Consider the following 20,145-nt stretch of genomic DNA (forward strand, 5'->3'; position numbering starts at 1 on the left):
CTGGAGGGAAGGCAGGGACCTCAGCAGAGCCTGGCGGCCATCTTGCTTTGCCATAGGGCAGGACCCCAGGGGCTGACTTTAGCAAGAGAACCTTGATTTGGACCCATTTCACAGCCTCAGCATGGTAAACTTTGACCCCTAATCAATTTCCCACTATAAAAGCCACCTCATTTCTGGTACATTGCATCAGCAGCCCTTTGGACACTAAGACAATGTCCATCTAATTTTCAATGTAATCAGTCGAATTAATTTGTAAGTACCTCCAAGCCACAAATCAGAACCCAAGGAGAAGGATGTCAATGGACACATCACTACTGGGGAAGAATTTTTCAAAATGCAAAGAATCGATTCCATTCTGAGAGGAAGGATTGCACACTTGAGTTAATTTTTTTTGTCTTTGCACCTCTTTTATTCATATCCTCTCCAACCTGAACGCACCCTTTTGGCATTACCGCACCGTGGCCTTCTGTTTTGAGGTCACAGCCCAAGGGATTTTGACAAGTATTTCCCTGGGGCTTGAGCAGTTTTTTTAAATAAGATGTTTAGAGTAAATGGCCATGCTTTGCCAGCACGGAATGCCAGACTCTGGGTGACAGAAGAGGCCACATGTTCTTTAATAAATTGTGTGTGTGTGTGTGTGTGTGTGGTATGTGGGGGCTGCTAATGAGGGAAGCCCACTTGCCTGAATCTAAGGGTGGTATTAAAATACTCACTCGTTTTAATTCTTTCAGTTCTCTGTCATGCCACCATTTACACACAAATACACATACATGCACTCACATACACACATGTGCCTCCACATGTATGCAATGTCCTACACACATGAATAGGCCCTTAAGATTCTCTAATCCTCATCCTGATTTCATTTTCTTCAAAGTATTTATTTCTACCTGACATCATGTTAGTTATTAATTTTTTATTGTCTGTCTCTCCAACGAGGATATAAGCTCGGTATATAAATACTCTGTAAGTAAAAGCTCCTTTCTTCTTCCTTCTCTAGATCCCTGTTGGGAAATGTGTGTGTGTGTAGGGTATGTGTGTGTTTCTAGGCATCAGCCAGAAAGAAGATAATGCAAGGAATCCAAGAGAATGACCCAATTTTCTGTTGCCATGGGGCAGTTCGCCCAAATACTATAAAATTCTATTTTTTCCCTATTTGTAGGTTTACAATTAAAGCTAAGGGGAGCTTCTGGTAGGACTGTAGTTTGAGAACTGAGAAATCCAGGCTTTATTTGCAGAGTTCTTTCAGTTTCCTGTACTGAGAACTTGAGGGAGCCCTCTGAAGGCCTTTCTTTTTCTTTTCTTTTTTTCTTTCAGGGTTTTAGACTTCCTTATTTTAGGTCAATAGTCTAAAATCCTAGAACTGTAAAAGCCATAGCAAATAATTTACACTGAGGTCTCCGAGGTCTTACCGGCACCGGCACTGGTCATTACCGTGGTTTGGCTCCCACTGGAAGACAGGAACCCTGGAAACCCCGAGCCAGCTTCCAGTGAAGGCCTTCCTTACCCTCTGTGGCCCCTGCTGCTTGCTTCCTTGAACGAGGGCATAAACACAAGACCACACCCGGACCTTACCCTTCCAACTGTTTTATGTGATAGTAATGTTTCCTGAATATTAAAATGTAAAGTTATAAGAATAAGGACATAGTCCCAGCCCAATAAAACTAAAACAGAAAAACAATCAGTTAGAAAACTCCAATCTAAATGCAACCAGAAAATGATTTTGCTAGTGAAGAATTCTCATAAATACAAGGCCTTTATCCCATTAGTTCCAGGGCCTTCTTTTTCCTCTTTTCTTTTTCCACTCCCTTAGTCTCTCTCGCTCGTTCTTTGAATCCCTCGCTTGTAGACTATATCTGTAAAAAATACATAAAGGAAGTCATCATTATAAAAATATATAACTTTCATATAATAGCAGTGAAGGACAGAAAATTAGTACTCATTCCATTAAAAGGGTTATTGATAACACTTCCCTAATAACACAGAACTTTACTTGAAACAATCCTAGCCAATAATCAACCTCTTCAAACTTTGATTCCCTTTTCCTATTGAAATATGTATTCATTCAACTCCTTAAGATATGCCTATACCAATAGCTTCAAAGGATTTTCTTTTTTTATTACTTTAAAAATTATAGTCTCTCCAGAAAAGTTTCATACACTCTTTTAAGCTTTGGAAATTGAACTTTTTAATAGTGGTAATGATAATCAGTTAGTTGACATAAACACTCAGCAGTTATCCAAAACTTGGCATCAAAGCCTAAAAAAAATATGAGATTTCTTGTTTTCATACTAAAGACTCCTTTATAAATAGATGGTGATTTGTGGTTTTACAGGAAAACTCTGTCTCCTAGAATTTAAATACAGGAATCTACATTTAGGAAAATGGAACAGATGCCATAGCTCTAGGGCAAAAACATGTACCACTCTATGTACAATTACTTTTGGGAAAAGGGAGAGGATGGGAGGGAGGGAGGAGGCCTCAGAGAATCACAATCTTTTAGAATCATGCGGAGTTCACCAAACAACTTTACTTCAGGCTTGAGTAGTTCTCAGAGTACAAATTGCATAGTTATTCATTACAACTCTACGTCATTCTTAGAGAAAACTTCTAGTTATTGTGGAGCCTATTTAACAAGCCTTTGTTTAATGACTATGTGCCAGAAATGTGTGAGCCATTGAAGACATAAATTTTTATTCAGTTCAAATTCTAGTGGGGAGGAGCCACCATTAAAAAAAACTACATTTAAAAAATTATGTGTATGACTGAAAAATAAGCAAATGTACTGTTGAGTCACAGGAGAGAAAGCAATTACCTTGGTGTCCCGCAGGGAGATGGCCGGAGAAGACATACAGTCGAGGGACATGCGACTGGGGCTGTACAAAGTCCATTAGAGCTCGGTCAATCAACCAACACTTAACCAACCCATGACATCATCAGACACCCATGTTTGACATACTGCTTGATGGCCACTGGCTCTCCGTTGCTAGTTGTCATAGCCTGCCCTCTGTCATGCTTCAGACTGTGCCCATCAAGAATCAGAGGTGTTGATTCCTAAATATGTTTCTGCCAGTCGGTGTTGTTATTGCAATTACTTGACCAAATTAAAGATTACGTAAACTAACTTTATTCTAGTATGAAAAGAAAGAGATTTGTTGGTCTCATTGAAAAAGAGACATTTGGAAAGGCACCATACATTAGTCACTGTAAAAAAATTGAAATTGTTGTTGCATTATGTATATGTGAAATGCCTAAAAATAGAAGAAAAGGACAAATAAACATCTAGATGGATGTTGCACTCAGATTAATCTGCAAGGGCCTTTAGGTTTCTGCTGCTCATTAATGAATTCAAAACTGGAACGGGCATAGATAATGCCAGGTAGATTATAAGAAACTCCAATCAGCAGGCTCATTCTCAAAGAAAAATGTCGTGCCTCTACATTAAAAGTTTGACAACTAAATGATACCTTTATTTTAAAGAAAACAGTAATATATGCACACATATTTGTATGTATATATGTATATATGTATATATTTACTTATATAATCTTTTATTAATTCTCTTTGCTATCACCCTATCAATTATAGGCTGAGTTTCTTGGCTAAGAATACATGGTGGTTAAAAGCAAAGACTGAACTAGATCGTTTGGGTTGAATTATGGCACCACCGCTCAAGAGATATGTGACTTTAGGCAAGTTATTTCATCGCTGTGTACCTTAGGTTTATCATCCGTTTACAGCTCCTATCAAAGAGATTCATTTTAAGGATTAAACTAGTCTTTGTAAAGAACTGAGTGTCTGACACCGTAAGTGCTGTATGAGGGTTAGCTATTACCAGCTAGTAAAGTTGATTTTGCCAGGGAGAGAGGAGACAGAAGCATGGGAAGAAGAGAGTACATTTGGAAAAGGGAATAGCCTGCAAACCACGGAGCTATGGTCCTGCACACCGGGATCAAGCATGTGGGAGAGATGAAGAGTGAGGTTGTCTCAGGTCCAGACGGTGAAGGCACTTTTCACCACCATACTTCCATTTCCGATACCCAGAATCCTCTTCCGGTTCCTGATCACCTATTCTGTGCCAGGTTTTGAGATGCTGGTGAAGATACAACAGATTGAGGGGTCAAACCCTTAGGAATTTACAATTTAGCAGGAGGTTCTGATATAAAAATAAATAATACAGGATGATAATGTTGTTACTAATACATTATAAATTCTGTATGTAAAAAGGTGTTACTGATTCAAAGAGGAGGATGCAAAAACTTGACCTGAGAGATTGTGATAGACAGTGTTAACTGAGCTGCATAATAGGGATGAAAAATAATTTATTCATAAACGATAGCAAAAAAAATAACAAGCATACAACATGCACAATTACCCTGACTAGCCTTAATAGACAAGGTAATCAAAGTGCCCTTTCCAAGTAATTAGAGCAGCAAAGAAATCTTCTGCACTACACTAAAAGATCTGGAAAGTAAAACAGCTATCTCATAAGGTCATGGGTATTTTCTATTAGATTATCTTTGATAAAATTTTAAAATATGTCATTGAGCCAAACCGCCCATCTATGATTAAGTCATAGGAATTTTGAAATATCCCTTTCTTCCATCTTCTTTTTTTTTTTAGCTCTCTAGCTTAGACAACTTGGCAAAATAAAAATGAACATGAAATGTGGAGAACAGCTAAGATAAGGTTATAACCATTGTTCACTGTCTTTCCCTTCAACATAACACATAAAAAGGCAATTCCCTACAACAGGTCCAAGTGGGTATCATGTATTATAGGCAATGTCATTTCAGCATTTTTATTCTGTGCCTCATGTTGACATTATAGACATGGGGGAAAGGAAGAACTATCTTTTCCGGAGTGCTCATTAAAGATTTGAAATGGACAGTGAAGAGGTCAGGCATTCAGCAGTGGGATTCAGCACAGAGAAGCGGCACAGTGCAGGCCAAGATGTCAGCTGCTGGAAAAGTCACTGAACCTCTGTGAACTTCAGTTTCTTTATCTGTAAAATACAGATTCTAATTCTTATCATCTAGCATCTCTAGAAGTTTAAATAATTGATACAGAATACCTGGCACATCTTAGGTGCTTCATAAATGTTTCTTGAATGTATAAGCCTACAAAATAGTTTATTTATTCCTCACATTTTTCAAAAATACTTCATTGGTTTTGAATTACAATAGTACTGAAGGTATTCTGTAATAATTCAAGCAATATAGAGATATAAAAAAAAAATTAATGATCTCTTTCTCCCCCAATCCAAGCTGAATTACTCTGCTTTCTAACCTCTTGGAATGTATTCTTCCATAAGACTTTCTACACTTACACAAACACAGTAATATTAATATAGAAATATTTATATATATACACTGCAAATCTATATAATCTCTTTTTTATAAGACTTAAATCATATATGTATTTTTTTACAGATTTATTTATTTCTCTCCCCTTTCCCCCCACCCCAGTTGTCTATTCTCTGTGTCTATTTGCTGTGTCTTCTTTGTCTGCTTCTGTTGTCAGCAGCACCGGGAATCCGTATCTCTTTTTGTTGCGTCATCTTGTTGTGTCAGCTCTCCGTGTGTGCAGCACCATTCCTGGGCAGGCTTCACTTTCTTTCGCGCTGGGCAGCTCTCCTTACAAGGCGTACTCCTTGCGCGTGGGGCTCTCCTACACGGGGACACCCCTACACAGGGACACCCCTGTGTGGCAGGGCACTCCTTGAGCATCAGCACTGCCCATGGGCCAGCTCCACACGGGTCAAGGAGGCCCGGGGTTTGAACCGCGGACCTCCCATGTGGTAGACGGACGCCCTAACCACTGGGCCAAGTCTGCCGCCTACATAGTATTTAGAAGCTTTTTCATTACACAACATATGATGGATACTCTTCTAAGTCAATGAGTTCACAGCTTAATTCCTCTTTTTCCTTAAAAACTAGTGCTTTTACTTATACAAACTAGATTCCTAGAAGTGGCATTTCTAGATAAAAGATGTTCACATTTAAATTTAATATTACCAGGTAACTTTCAGAAATATTCTAGCAGTTCGTATGCTTATCATTAGTGCCTAAGAGGTATCAATTTTCTCCCCACTTTTACCAAAAGTGGATTTGATGATTTTTTAAAACTTTCTGTGCCTCTGATACATGAAAAATACTATTAATTTTTAAATATGCATATCCCTGATTTGTTTATTAGCTATGTGTAGTCCTTTTCTGGGAATTGCTAGGTCATCCCATATACCATTTTACTATTATATTTCTTGTCTTTTATCCATTTCCAGCCAGTCAGTGGGTATAAAGGAAATTAACACCTTATCATAGTGCTGCAAATAAATCTTTCCCAATCTATCATTTGTCTTTCTGCTTTGTAATGTTGCCTTTGCCATTAAGAAATTTTAGATTATGTAGTCAAGTCTTTCAATTTTTTATGTTTTCTGGATTTTCTGTCCTGCCCATGAAGTACCTTGTCCTATCCCTGAGGTTATTTGTTGTCTCTTTAATTATGTTCTAATATTTTGTAGTTTATATTTTTTCTTTTAGGTAACTGGATGAATTGGAATTTCTTTTTATATTTGTTGTAAGTTACAAATTGAATTGTTTATCTTCCAGGTTGAAAATTCCATTATTTTAACACTATTTACTAGTAGTTCTTCCTTTTCCATCTAAATTGAAATGTCAGCATTATCTTATACTAAGTTCTTATATGAAAGAATATTTTAATCTCTTTCTATGCTCTCTGTTTGTCTATTAATCAATGTGTTTGTTCCAGAGCCAATATTCACATTGTTAGCCATAGAGGAAGTTTAAATAATTGATGTGGCAAAGTCCCCCTCACTATCTGTTTTCTTTCAAAATTTTCCTGACAATATCAGTACATTTATTCTCCTATATTTATTTTGGAATTATTTTGACAAGATAAAAGCAACAACAATGACAACAATATGATTCTGATCCAACAGTCTCTACATTTATTTACAAAATTTAGAGATATTAATGATATTAAGGCTTCATATCCAGGAATCACATGTATCAACCACACAAGGTCAACATGAAATATACATCTTAGAGAGGTTCTGTAACTTGCCCATGGCCACAGAGCTGGTAAATGGCAGAAACTGGTTTAAGTCCATATCTCTCTGATGTAAAATATACAACCTTAATCACTCCATTCATATCTGAAAAGGGAAAATGATTAAATAAATAATTGAGCGTGGTAGTTGATTCTCTTGTGGACTCCAGGTGATTGTTATTGGTCCATTCCAGGGCGTGTGGGACCTTGCGATTCGACTGGATTCCAGTGAGGGCCATTTGATTGGGTTGCTACAGTGGGGCACAGCCCTGGGTGGGTTTTGGTCTTCTTCCTGGAGTCCTTAATAAACAGAGAGAGAATGCTGCAGAAACAGAGAAAAACTCCTGGAAGTTGAGAGAGAAAGCCACAGACGGTGCAGCCAGAAGCTGAAAGCAACAGAGCCTGGAGGAGAAGGCAAAGACCAGGGAAGCCACCACTGTGCCCGCCACGTGCCTGACCACTCACACCTGCAGCTCGGGGTGAAAGCATCTCTTGATGAAGCCTTAATTTGGACATTTTTCTCAACCTCAAAACTGTAAGTTTTTAAACTAATAAGTCCCCATTGTAAAGTCAACCCATTTTTGGTATATTGCCTTTGTAGCCTTAGCAAACTAAAACACTGAGTTTATTTCAACTAACTACATAGCAGCTTAAACATTTTCCAGCTTGTCAGACACAGATAGCGGGGCTGCCATATACTGCCCCACCCCATATATGCAATTTTCCCTCCAATTAACATTTTGTATTAGTATAGTAAACTTATTATAATTGATGAAACAATATTAATATAATAATACTATTAACTATAATCCAGAGTTCACATGTGGGTTTATTCCTTGCATTGTACAGGTCTGTGGTTGTTTATTGTAAAAAAATTTTATTCTGGTAATATATATAAAACCAAAAATTTCCCATTTTATCCAATTTCAATTATCCAACTCAATGGTGTTAATTATATTCACAATGTTGTGCTACTATCCTCAAGATCCATTGCCAAAACTCTTCCATCATCCCAAGCATAAACTCCGTACCAAAAACAATAACTCTTAATTCCCCACATTCAACTGCGACGGTTTGCTTGGTCGGTAGAGGTGGGGTCTGGCTGCGGACAAGGGGTCGGTCCAGCTCAGGACAAGGGGTCGGTCCCGCTTGGGACGAGGGGTCGGTCCCGCTTGGGACGAGGGGTCGGTCCGGCAGCAGACGAGGGGTCGGTCTCACAGGGGTTGCGCGGTTCGGCTGACGGGGTCGCCCGGCGAAGCCGGCGACGAAGGGGTCGCCCGGCGAAGCAGGCGACGAACTGGGGACAAGGGAGGCCAGGCCCTTGTCGGGGGCTCTCAGGACTGGAGGGCGCACGGCAGAAGAACTACCGCGGAGACAAGGTAAACACGCAAGTCCACTTTATTGAGGGAGAGGCAACAGTTTTATAGGGGCTGGGGAAGGCTGATTGGTCGAAGCCACGCCCTGTTCTGATTGGTTGCCGGCGAAAGGTCAGTGGGCGGTACTGGACGGGGGAGGGGTGGTGGTTAGGGATTGGCTGTCGCTGTTGCTGGGGGAAGTGGCAGGGTTTAGGGATTGGTGGCTGCTGTTGCTGGGGTGGAGGGCAGACTGGAGTTTCCCGCCCACGCCTGGCTGTTGCTGCTGTCAGGGGAGGGGAAAAGGGCAGACTGGAATTTTCCGCCCTGCGCCTGCGCAGGGAGAAGGAAGAAGAAGGGTGCCACCCCACAAGGCATCGGGTGGCGCCATCCGGAAGGAGGGGCGGCCGCGGAAGCATGGCTGCCGAGAAGGGGAGACCCGAGGGCACTCTGCGCCCATGCCGAGCTTCCTTCAGGGGTGGTGGTGGGCCCGACCAACCACCCTATTATGGGGGCAGCGGAATTAGGCCTACCGCGGCCACTCCCCCGCCAGGCCAGCAAACCACACTTCAGCCCGAGGGGTGACCGCATTCAACCAACCTTAATAACCTGTATTCTAGTACCAGACTCTTCAAATTTGCATATTTGAATTATTTCATATAAGTAAGATCATACAATATTTGTCCTTTTGTGTCTGGCTTATTTCATGCAATATATCTTCAAGGCTCATCTGTGTTGTAGCATACATCAGAACTTCATTCCTTTTTGCAGTAGAATACTATTCCACATGTTATTTATCCATTCATTGTTGATGGATGCTTAGGTGGCTTCCACCTTTTGGCAATTTTGAATAATGCCACTTATTGGTCAGCCAACAGGGTGCCGAAGCAAAATACCAGAAATTGGTTCGTTTTTATAAAGGGTATTTATTTGGGGTAGGAGCTTACAAATACCAGGCCACAAAGCATAGGTTACTTCCCTCACCAAAGTCTATTTCCACGTGCTGGAGCAAGATGGCTGCTGATATCTGCATGGGTTCAGGTTTCCTGGGTTCCTCTTTGTTCAACTCCTGTTTTCTCCACAAGGTCAGATGTAGACTAAGAAGCTCTCTAGGCTTTGCCTCTCTCCACAAGGTTGGCTGTAGACTATCAGGTGAACGGCTCTGTCTCTCTTCCTGGGGCTCCAACTTCAGCATCAAACTCCAACATCAAAAGTCCAACATTAAAAGCCCCCAACTCTGTCCTTTGCCATGCCTTTTATCCGTGAGACCCCACCCCTTCATGCCTTAATTATGTAGCCCAATCAAAGCCCTAGTTGTAACTTAATCACACCCAAGTACAGACCAGATTATAAACATAATCCAATATCTATTTTTGGAATTCATAACCATATCAAACTGTTACAGCCACTATGAACATCGGTGTGCAAATCTCTGATCAAATAGCTGCTTTCATTCTTTTCAAATATACCTAGAAGTGGGATTATTGGAGCATATGTTAATTCCATACTTAACTTTCTGAGGAACTCTCAAACTGTATTCCACAGCAACAGCTGCACCATTTTTCATTCCCACCAACAATGTATGATCCTCTTCAACACTTGTTTTGCATTTTTCAATAGTAGTCATTCTAGCTGGTGATAAATGGTATCTCATCACGGTGTTGATTTGTATTCCTTAATGGCTAATGATGTTGAGTATCTTTTCATGTACATTTTGACTATTTGCATATCTTCTTTGGAGAAATATCTATTCAAGTCTTTTGTCCATTTTTCATTGGGTTGTTTGCATTTTTGTTGTTGAATTGTAGAATTTATTTTTATATTCTGAACATTAAACCCTTATCAGATACGTGGTTTCCAAATGTTTTCTCTCATTCTGTAGGTAGTCTTTTTACTCTTTTGATAAAGTACTTGAGGCACATTTTTACTTTTGATGAAATTCCATTTATCTACTTTTTCTTTTGTTGCTCATGCTTTCAGTGTAAAGTGTCTAAGAAACCATTATCTAACAAAAGTTCTTAAAGACTTTTTGTTTTCTTCTAGGAGTTTTAAAGTTTTCATTCTTATATTTAGGTCTTAGATCCATTTTGTGTTAATTTTGGTATATGGTGTAATATAGGAATCCAATTTCATTCTTTTCTATGTGGCTGTTGAGTTTTCCCTACACCATTTGTTGAAGAGACTATTCTTTCCCCATTGGGTGGACTTGGCTCCCTTGCCTGAAATAAGTTGGTCAGAGATGTGAGGGTCTTTTTCTGACCTCTCAATTAGACTCCATTGGTCTTTATGTCTGTCCTTGTGCCAGACCATGCAGTTTTGATTACTGTAGCTTTGTAATAATTTTAAATTTGGGAAGTGTGAGTCTCCAAACTTCTTCTTCTTTTTCAAGATGGTTTTAGCTATTCAGGATGGATTACCTTTCCATATAAATTTGACGATTAACTTATCCAATTCTGCAAAGAGGGTTGTTAGAATTTTCATTGGGATTGTGTTGAATCTGTAAATCACTTTAGGTAGAATTGACATCTTAATATGTACTCTTTCATTCCATAAACATGCATTGTCCTTCCATTTCTTTTGGCCTTCTTTAATTCTTTCAGCAATATTTTTTATTTTTTGACATGCAAGTCCTTTACATCTTTGGTTAAGTTCATTCCCAGATATTTCATTCTTTTAGGTACCATTGTAAATGGAATTTTTTCCTTGATTTCTTCTTCAGATTGTTCATTACTCATGTATAGAAACATCACTGATTTTGTCCATTGATCTTGTACCCAGCACTTTGTTTAATTCATTCATTAGCTCTCATAGCTTTGTTGGGGATATTTCAGGATTTTATATTTATAGGACAATGTCAACTGCAAATAGGAAAAGTTTTACTTCTTTTCCAATTTGGATGATGTGTTTTTTTCCTCTTATTTTTAAAGCAGTTTTATTGAGATATATTCACATAGCATATAATCTATCCAAAGTATGCAATAAATGGTTATAATCACAGAGTTATGTATTCATAACCACAATCAACTCCAAAAAGAAAACCTCCAAACCCCTTAGCAGTCACCTCTCAATCCCTCTATCCTTTCCCAGCCTTACATAACCACTAATCTAATTCTGTCTCTATAAATTTATTTTTATTTACATTTTATATAGATGGAATCATAAAATATATAGTACTTTGTATTATTATTTTTTTTAAGTTAGAGAAGTGTAGGTTTACAAAAATGTCATGTAAAAAATACAATGTTCCTCTATAGCCCCCTATTGTTGATCTTTACATTAATGTGGATATCTTTTATTTCTTTTTCTTATCTAATTGCTCTAGATAGAACACTCAGTACAATGTTGAGTAACAGTGATGACAGTGGGCAGCCTTGTCTTATTCTTGATCTTCTAGGGAAATCTTTCAGTCTTTCACCAATGAGTATGATGTTAGATGTAGATTTTTCATATATGCCCTTTATCACGTTGAGGAAGTTTCCTTCTATTTCTAGTTTTCTATGTGTTTTTATATGAAGGGGTGCTGCATTTTAGTCAAATGTCTATTCTACATCATTTGAGATAATCATGTATGTGGTGTTTGTGTGTGTTTTAACCTTCATTCTATTAATGTGGTGTGTTGCATTAATTGATTTTCTCAAGTTGACCACCCTTGCATAATAAGGATAAGTCCTACATGATAATGGTGTATAATTCTTTTAACATGCTATTGGGTATGATTTGCTAGTATTTTGTTGAGGACTTTTGCATACATATTCATGACAGATAGTGATCTATAATTTTCTTTTCTTTGCATATCTTTATCTGGCTTTAGTATTGGGGTGCTCCTGGCCTCATGGAATGTATTAAGAATTGTCCCCTCCTCTTTGGTTTTTTGAAGAATTGGTGTTAATTAGTCTTGGACTGTTTGATAAAATTCACCAGTGAAGGTGCCTGGGCCTGGCCTTTTCTTTGTTGGGAAGTTTTTGATGATTGATTCCATCCTTTACTTCTTATCAGTCTGTTCACATCTTCTATTTTTCCTTAAGTCAGTGTAGGTAGTTCATGTTTTTCTAGGATTTCTCCATTTCATCTAGGTTATCTAATTGTTGGCATACAGTTATTCCTAGTATCCTTTCATAACCCATTTTATTTCTGAGTTGAGTAGTAATGACCCCCTTTTATTTCTGATTTTAGTTATTTTTATTCTCTTGGTTTTTTTCTTTGTCAGTCTAGCTAAAGGTTTGTTGAGATTATTGATCTTTCCAAAAAACCAGCTTTTGATTTCATTCATTCTCTATATTGATTTTTATTCTCTGTTAAATTTATCTCCACTCTAATCTTTATTATTTCTGTTCTTCTGCTTTCTTTAGGTTTAGTTATTTCTGTTCTGTTTCTTTGTTATTTCTGTTCTCCTGCTCCTTTTAGCTCTTCTTTTTCTAGATCCTTCAGCTGTGAGGTAAGGTCTCTGATTTGAGATCTTTCTTCTTTTTTAATATAAGCTTTTAAAGCTATAGATTTCTCTCTCAGCACTGTCTTTGCTACCCCATAAGTTTTTGTATGTAGTGTTTTCATTTTCATTCACCTCAAGAGATTTCCTTAATTTCCTTTGTGATTTCTTCTTTGACAAATGATTTTATAAGAGTATGTTCTATAATTTCTACATATTTCTGAATTTTCCATTTCTCTTTGTGTTATTGATTTCGATCTTCATTCTGCTGTAGTCAGAAAATATCTTCTGGGGAAGTGAATTTAGCTCAACTGATAGAGCATCCGTCTACCACATGAGAGGTACAGGTTTCAAACCCTGGGTCTCCTGACCCGTGTGGAGCTGGCCCATGTGCAGTGCTGATGTGCACAAGGAGTGTCATGCCATGCACGTGTGTTCCCCATGTAGAGGAGCCCCATGCGCAAGAAGGGTGCCCTGTAAGGAGAGCTGCCCCATTCAAAAAAAGTGCAGCTGTCCCAGGAGTGGCGCTGCACACATGGAGAGCTGACGCAGCAAGATGATGCAACAAAAAAGAGACACAGATTCCCAGTGCCACTGACAAGAATTCCTCGGACACAGAAGAAGACACAGTGAATGGACACAGAGATCAGACAACTGGGGGAGGGAGAAGGGGAGAGAAGTAAATTTAAAAAAAAAAATGTCTTCTGTCTAGATGTTCTATCCATTATCGAAAGTTGTTTATAGACATCTCCTACTATTAATGTAGAACCATCTGTTTCTCCCTACAAAACTGTCAATATTTGCTTCATATACTTTGGAACTCTTCTGTTAGATACACGCATGTTTTTAATCATTGTATATTATTGTTTACTTGATCTCTTTAACAATATATAATGAGCTTCTTTGTCCCTCATAAGAGTTTTTGACAAAAAATATTTTGACTAATATTTTATCTAATACTAGTATAGCTACTTTGTCTTTCTTCTGAATACTTATTTGCATGGTATATATATATATTTTTTTCTATATTTTTGCTTTCAACCTACTTATGTCTTTGAATTTAAGGAGAGTCTCTTGTAAACAGCAATAGTTGGGTCATGCTTTTTATATTCATTCTGCCAACCTCTGCCTTTTAACTGGAGAGTTTAATCCATTTACATTTCAAGTAACTACTGATAATGCAGTACTTTCTTCTGCCATTTTTCTATTTGGTCTTATAAGTCTTATACACTTTTTGTCCTTCAATTCTTCCATTACTGCCTACTTTCAAATTTATTGGATTTTTGTAGTGAACCATTTTGAGCTCTTTCTCTATTCCTTCTGTGTATATTTTTCAGATATTTTCTTTGTGGTTAGCAGTTTATGAATTCCAAAAATAGGTATTGGATTATACTTGTAAACTGGTCTGTTCCTCTGAATATATTAGATTGTATTAAATTCAGAGGTTTCACTTTTACTTGATTAAATAATGATTAAGGCTTTGATTGGGCCATGTCAGTAGGATATTGAGTCCCTGCATCATTGGTGGGCAGGGACTCACAGAGAAAACTGTATGACAAAGGAGTTAGTAGGAGTTTTTGTTGCTGGAGCCCCAGGAAGTAAACACATAGAGAAGCAGATACATGAGGAAAGAGAGAGGGCTCCATTAGACACAGCAGAGGCCATGGGAAGAGGGATGAACCATTCACATGATAGTTTACAGCTGACCTTGTGGAGAAAGCAGAGCAGCTGAGCCCAGAGAGGAACAAGCCCGGGAAGTGAGACAAGCCTTATGCTAATCTACAGCTGAAAAAGGAAGGAGTTGGGGCCATGGAGCCTTAGGAGAAAGAGGAAGGCTGAACCATTGCAGACATTGGCAGCCATCTTGCCCCAACACATGGCCACAGACTTTGGTGAGGGAAGTAACTTACACTTTATGGCCTGGTAACTATAAGCTTCTACCCCCAAATAAATACCCTTGATAAAATCCAACAGATTTCTGGTACTTTGCATCAGCATCCCTTTGACTGACTAATACAGACTTAAATGTAATATCTGAAATCTCTAATAAACCTATTTAATTTGATACCCAACTTAAATTCAGTAGTGTACACAAGCTATGTTTCTATGCTCCTCCATTGACCCACCTTACTGTAGTACTTGTTCCAAAATTTATCTTTATATGTTTTGTGAAAAACATGGATATATCATTACTTTTTCTGCATTTACATTTTAGAACCTTTGAGGAACAGAAAGTGGAGTTAATTATCAAAAATATGATACAATATTGTTCATATTTATGGTTACCATTACTGGAGATCTTCATTTCTTTATGCTATTTGAATTTACTGTCTATTGTCCTCTCCTTTCAATCTAAAAACTTCCCTTAGCATTACTTGTTGGGCAGGTCTAATGGTAACAAACTCCCTCAGCATTTGTTTAACTGGTAATGTCTTAACCTCTCCCTCAGTTTTTTTGTTCATTTTAAAAACAATTTATTGAAGCAAATCACTCACACATGAACATACATAGACAGTAAGTGTAAAGTAAAAACAAAACAAACATGCGTAACATCATGCAGGGCTCCCATACATCACCCCACCACAAAATATCTTGAATTATTGTGAAACAGTTACAACAAATTATGAAAGAACATCATCAGAGCATTATTACTAACTACAGTCTGTATCTTACATTTTGTGTATTTTCCCCCAACCTACAGTATTAATTTTTTTTCATAAACCATACAATTTACCCAAAGTGTATAATCCATGGTATTTAGTATAATCACTGAGTTATGCATTCATCACTTCGGTCAATATTAAAACATTTTCATTAGGGGGAAAAAACCACTACCATACCCATGTGCTTGTACTACTAATTATAAATTCCATGGTGTGCTTTCACCATTTCTATTCATTTACAAACATTTTATAATTCTGCAGATTCAACCTCAGGTTTCCGTTCTTTAACCACATTATTTTCACTGTGACTTATGTTTTAGCTATTAATTCCATAAGTTCGTTCATTATATTTAATTCACAATAATGAAGTCAAACAATATTTGTCCTTTTGTGTCTGTCTTGCTTCACTCAACATAATGTCCACCAGGTATATTCACCTTGCCATAGACCTTTCTTCTTACAGCTGAGTAATATAGCATTGTGTGTATAAACCACTTCCAGCACAATGTTGAATAACTGTGGTAACAGTGGGCATCCTTTTCTTGTTCCTGATCTTAGAGGGAAAGCTTTCAACCTCTCCCCATTGAGTACAGTGTTGGCTGTGGAATTTAATATATGCCTTTTATTATACTGAGGAACTTTCTTTCTATACCTATCTTTTGAAGTATTTTTTCAAGAAATAATACTGGATTTTGTCAAATGCCTTTTCTGCATCAATCGAGATGATCATGTGGTTCTTTTCCTTCTATTTGTTAATGTGGTGTATTGTGTTAATTCATTTTCTTATGTTGAAACACCCTTGCCTACCAGGAATAAAAAAAAACTCATTGTGATGTATAATCTTTTTTTATATAGTATTGGATTCGATTTGCAAGTATTTTGTGAAGAATTTTTGTATCTATGTTCTTGGTCAGTAATTTTCTTTTTTTGTATTATCTTTATCTGGCTTTGGTATTAGGGTGATATTGACTTCATAAAATGTGTTGGGTAATGTTCCTTCTTCAGTTTTTTGGAAGAGTTTAAACAGGATTGGTATTAATTCTTATTGAAATGTTTGAAGAATTCACCTGTGCAGCCATCTGGTCCTGGAATTTTCATTGTTAGAAGATTTTTGATCAGTGATTTAATCTCTGTGCTTGTGTTGAATTTCTGTATTTTTTTAATCTTTTATTAAAGATTTATATTTTATTTTATTTCTCTCTCCTCCCTGCCCCCAGTTGTCTGCTCTCTACATCCATTCGCTGTGTGTTCTTCTGTGTCCACTTGTATTCTTGTCAGTGGCACCAGGAATCTGTGTCTCTTTCTGTTGTGTCATCCTGCTGCATCAGCTCTCCGTGTGTGCAGCGCCACTTCTGGGCAGGCTGTGCTTTCTTTTTGCACAGGGCTGCTCTCCTTGTGGGGCACATTCCTTGTGCTTGGGGCTTCCCTATGCAGGGGACACCCCTGCATGGCAGGGCACTCCTTGCACGCATCAGCACTGCACGTGGGCCAGCTTCACCACACGGGTCAGGAGACCCTAGGTTTGAACCCATGTTCATGTGCTTGGGGCATCCCATGTGGTAGACAGACACTCTATCAGTTGAGCCCAATCCACTTCCCAAGTTTCTGTATTTCTTGTAGATTGCTGTGCATTTCTCAGAATTTGTCCATTTCATCTAGGTTGTCTAATTTATTGGTATACAGTTCCTCAAAATATCCTCTTATGATCCTTTTTTATTTCTGTGGTTCAGTCACAATATCCCTCCCTTACATTCCTGATTTTATTTATCTGCATCTTCTGTCTTTTTTCTTTGTTAATGTAGCTAAGTGTTTGTCGATTTTATTGACTTTCTCAAAGAACCAGCTTTTGGTTTTGCTGATTTTCTTTATTGTTTTTTGTTCTCAACTTCCTTTACTTCTGCTCTAATCTTCATTATTTATTTCTTTCTACCTACTTTGGGACTGATTTGCTGTTCTTTTTTAGTTTCTCCAGTTGTTTGGTTAACTCTGATTTTAACTCTTCTTTTTAAATATAGGCATTAGGACTATAAATTTCTCTCTCAGCACTGTTTTCACTGTGTCCCATAAATTTTAATATATTGTGTTCTTGCTTTCATTTGTCTCAAGATATCTACTAATTTCTCTTGCAATTTCTTCTTTGACACACCAATTGCTTAAGAGAGTGTTGTTCAGCCTCCTCACATTTGCAAAATTTCCCCTTTCCTGCCTATTATTGATTTCCAGATTCATTCCATTATGATCTGAGAAGGTGCTTTGTATAATTTCGATCTTCTTGAACTTTTTAAGAACTGTGTGGTGGCCCAACATATGGTCTATCCTGGAGAAAGAGCCATGAACACCTAAGAAGAATACGTAACCTGCTGATTTGGGGTTCAGTGTTCTGTGTATGTGTGTCAGGTCCAGCTTGTTTATCATATTGTTCAAGTTCTCTGTTTCCTTGTTGATCTTCCATCTAGTTGTTCTATATATTGATGGGATTTGACATGTTGAAGTTTCCAATTATTATTCTGGAGACATCTATTTCTCCTTTCAGTTTTGCCAGGGTTTGCCTCATGTATTTTGGGGCACCCAGGTTAGGTGTGTAGTTATTTAAAACTGTTACTCCTTTCTGGTAGATTGTCACTTTTATTAATATATAATGGCCTTCTGTATCTCCTATCACTTTTTAAAAAAGATTAATTTATTTATTTCTCCCCACCCCCTTGTTGTTTGTGCTTCCTGTGTCTGTTCATCTTCTTTGCATTCTTTAGGAGGCATTGGGAACTGAACCCAGGACCTCCGGTGTGGGAGGAAAGTGCTTAATTGCTTAAGCCACCTCCATTCCCTGCTTTGTTGTGTGTCTCATTATGTTCTTCCTCCTGTGTCTCTTTTATTTTTTAAGATTTATTTTATTTATTTCCCCCCACCACCCATTCCTGCCGTTCCCCCCATTGTCTGCTCTCTGTGTTCATTTGCTGTGTGTTCTTCTGTGTCTGCTTGTATTCTCATTAGGTGGTTCCAGGAACTGATCCTGGGACCTTCCAGAGTGGGAGAGAGGCGATTACCGTCTTGCGCCACCTCAGCTCCCCGTTCTGCTACGTCTTCTTATTTTCTCTCCTCTGTGTCTCTGTCACATCATCATGCTGCACCAACTCTCAGCATCAGCTGGCACTCCTGCACAGGGCAGCTTTCCCATGCTGGGTGGCATTCCCATGCAGGGTGGCACTCCCACGTGGGACAGCATTTTGCATGGGCCAGCTTGCCTCACAGGCCAGCTTGCCCTCACCCAGGGGCCCTAAGCATCAAATTCTGGACCTCCTAAATGGTAGATGGGAGCCCAATTGGTTGAGCCACATCCACTTCCCCCTTCTGTGTCTCTTGTGTCATCTTGTTGTGTCAGCTTGCCATCTTGCCCATCTTCTCTAGGAAGTACTGGGAACCTCTGCTCCCTGCTTTGTTGTATATCTCACCAAGTTTTTCTTCTCATGTTTCTTGTTGCACCATCTTGTTGTGTCAGCCTGCCATGCCTGCCCATTTTGCCAGCTTGCTGTCTTCTTTAGGAAGCACCAGGAACCAAACCATGGACTTCCCATGTGGTAGGTGGGAGCTCAATCACTTGAGCCATATCTGCTTCCCTCTCTTATCATTGTTTTGCATTTAAAATCTGTTTTGTCTGACACCCAGTATAACTAGCCCTGATCTTTTTTGGTCACTATTTGTGTGAAATATCTTTTCCAAACTTTCATTTTCAGTCTATTTCCATACTTGGATTTAAGATGAAATCTTCAGACAGAATATGGATGGCTCATGTTTATCCATTCTGTCAGCCTATATCTTTTGATTGGGTAGTTTAATCCATTAACATGTAATGTCATTATTGTAAAGGCATTACTTACTTCAGTCATGCTATCTTTTGGTTTTCTTATATCATATCTTATTTTTTTCCATCTTTTTTACCTTTTATGGTTATCCTTTCTGATAGTCTTTACTTCTACACTCTCCTCCCCTCTCTCTTTTCTGAATGCAGAACTCCCTTTAGTGTTTCCTGCAGAGCTGGATTCTTGTTTATGAACTCTCTTAGTTGCTGTTTATTTGTAAATATTTTAAGTTGACTGTCATATTTGAAGGACAATTTTGCCAGATAAAGAATTCTTGGCTGGCAGTTTTTCTCTTTCAGTATCATAATTATATCATACCACTGTCTTTTTGCCTCCATGGTTTCTGAAGAGAAATCCACATTAAGTCTTATGGAACATCCCTTTTATTGATGTTTCACTTTTCCATTGCTACTTTCAGAAATTTCTCTTTGTCTTCGGCATTCTGCATATTATGCCTGGGGTAGGTCTATTTGGATTTATTCTAATTGGAGCCTGCTGTGCTTCATGGACATGTGTATTCACGTCTTTCATGAGAGTTAGGAAATTTGGGGCCATTATTTCCTCTAAAACCCTTTCCCTTCTTGTCTCCATTCTGGAACTCCCATAACATATATGTTGGTAGGCTTCATGTTATCATTCAACTCCTTGAGTCTCTGCTCAACTCTTTCCATTATTTTCTCTCTATATTCACCTTTCTCTTCAATTTCAGTTGTTCTTTATGTTACTTATTCTTTCTTCCATGATTTCAAATCTCTTGCTCTGTGCCTCTATTGTAT

General features: G+C 38.3%; 1 long non-coding RNA gene across 3 annotated transcripts in view; it reads right to left on the reverse strand.

The window, feature by feature from the left end:
* Positions 1 to 1,701: 1,701 nt before the first annotated feature.
* Positions 1,702 to 20,145, reverse strand: part of LOC101445367 (uncharacterized) — a 39,393-nt gene continuing 20,949 nt past the window's right edge. Inside the window, exon 3 of one of the 3 annotated variants that reach the window (XR_001118896.4) lies at positions 1,702 to 1,856. This is a non-coding gene — a long non-coding RNA (uncharacterized lncRNA). Of the gene's footprint in view, positions 1,857 to 3,553; positions 4,094 to 6,944; positions 7,372 to 20,145 lie in introns of those variants that run through there. The other 2 variants (XR_009188174.2, XR_187782.5) reach the window with 2 other exon arrangements.

This window comes from Dasypus novemcinctus, chromosome 12, assembly GCF_030445035.2.
Source record: "Dasypus novemcinctus isolate mDasNov1 chromosome 12, mDasNov1.1.hap2, whole genome shotgun sequence".
Taxonomy (NCBI): domain Eukaryota; kingdom Metazoa; phylum Chordata; class Mammalia; order Cingulata; family Dasypodidae; genus Dasypus; species Dasypus novemcinctus.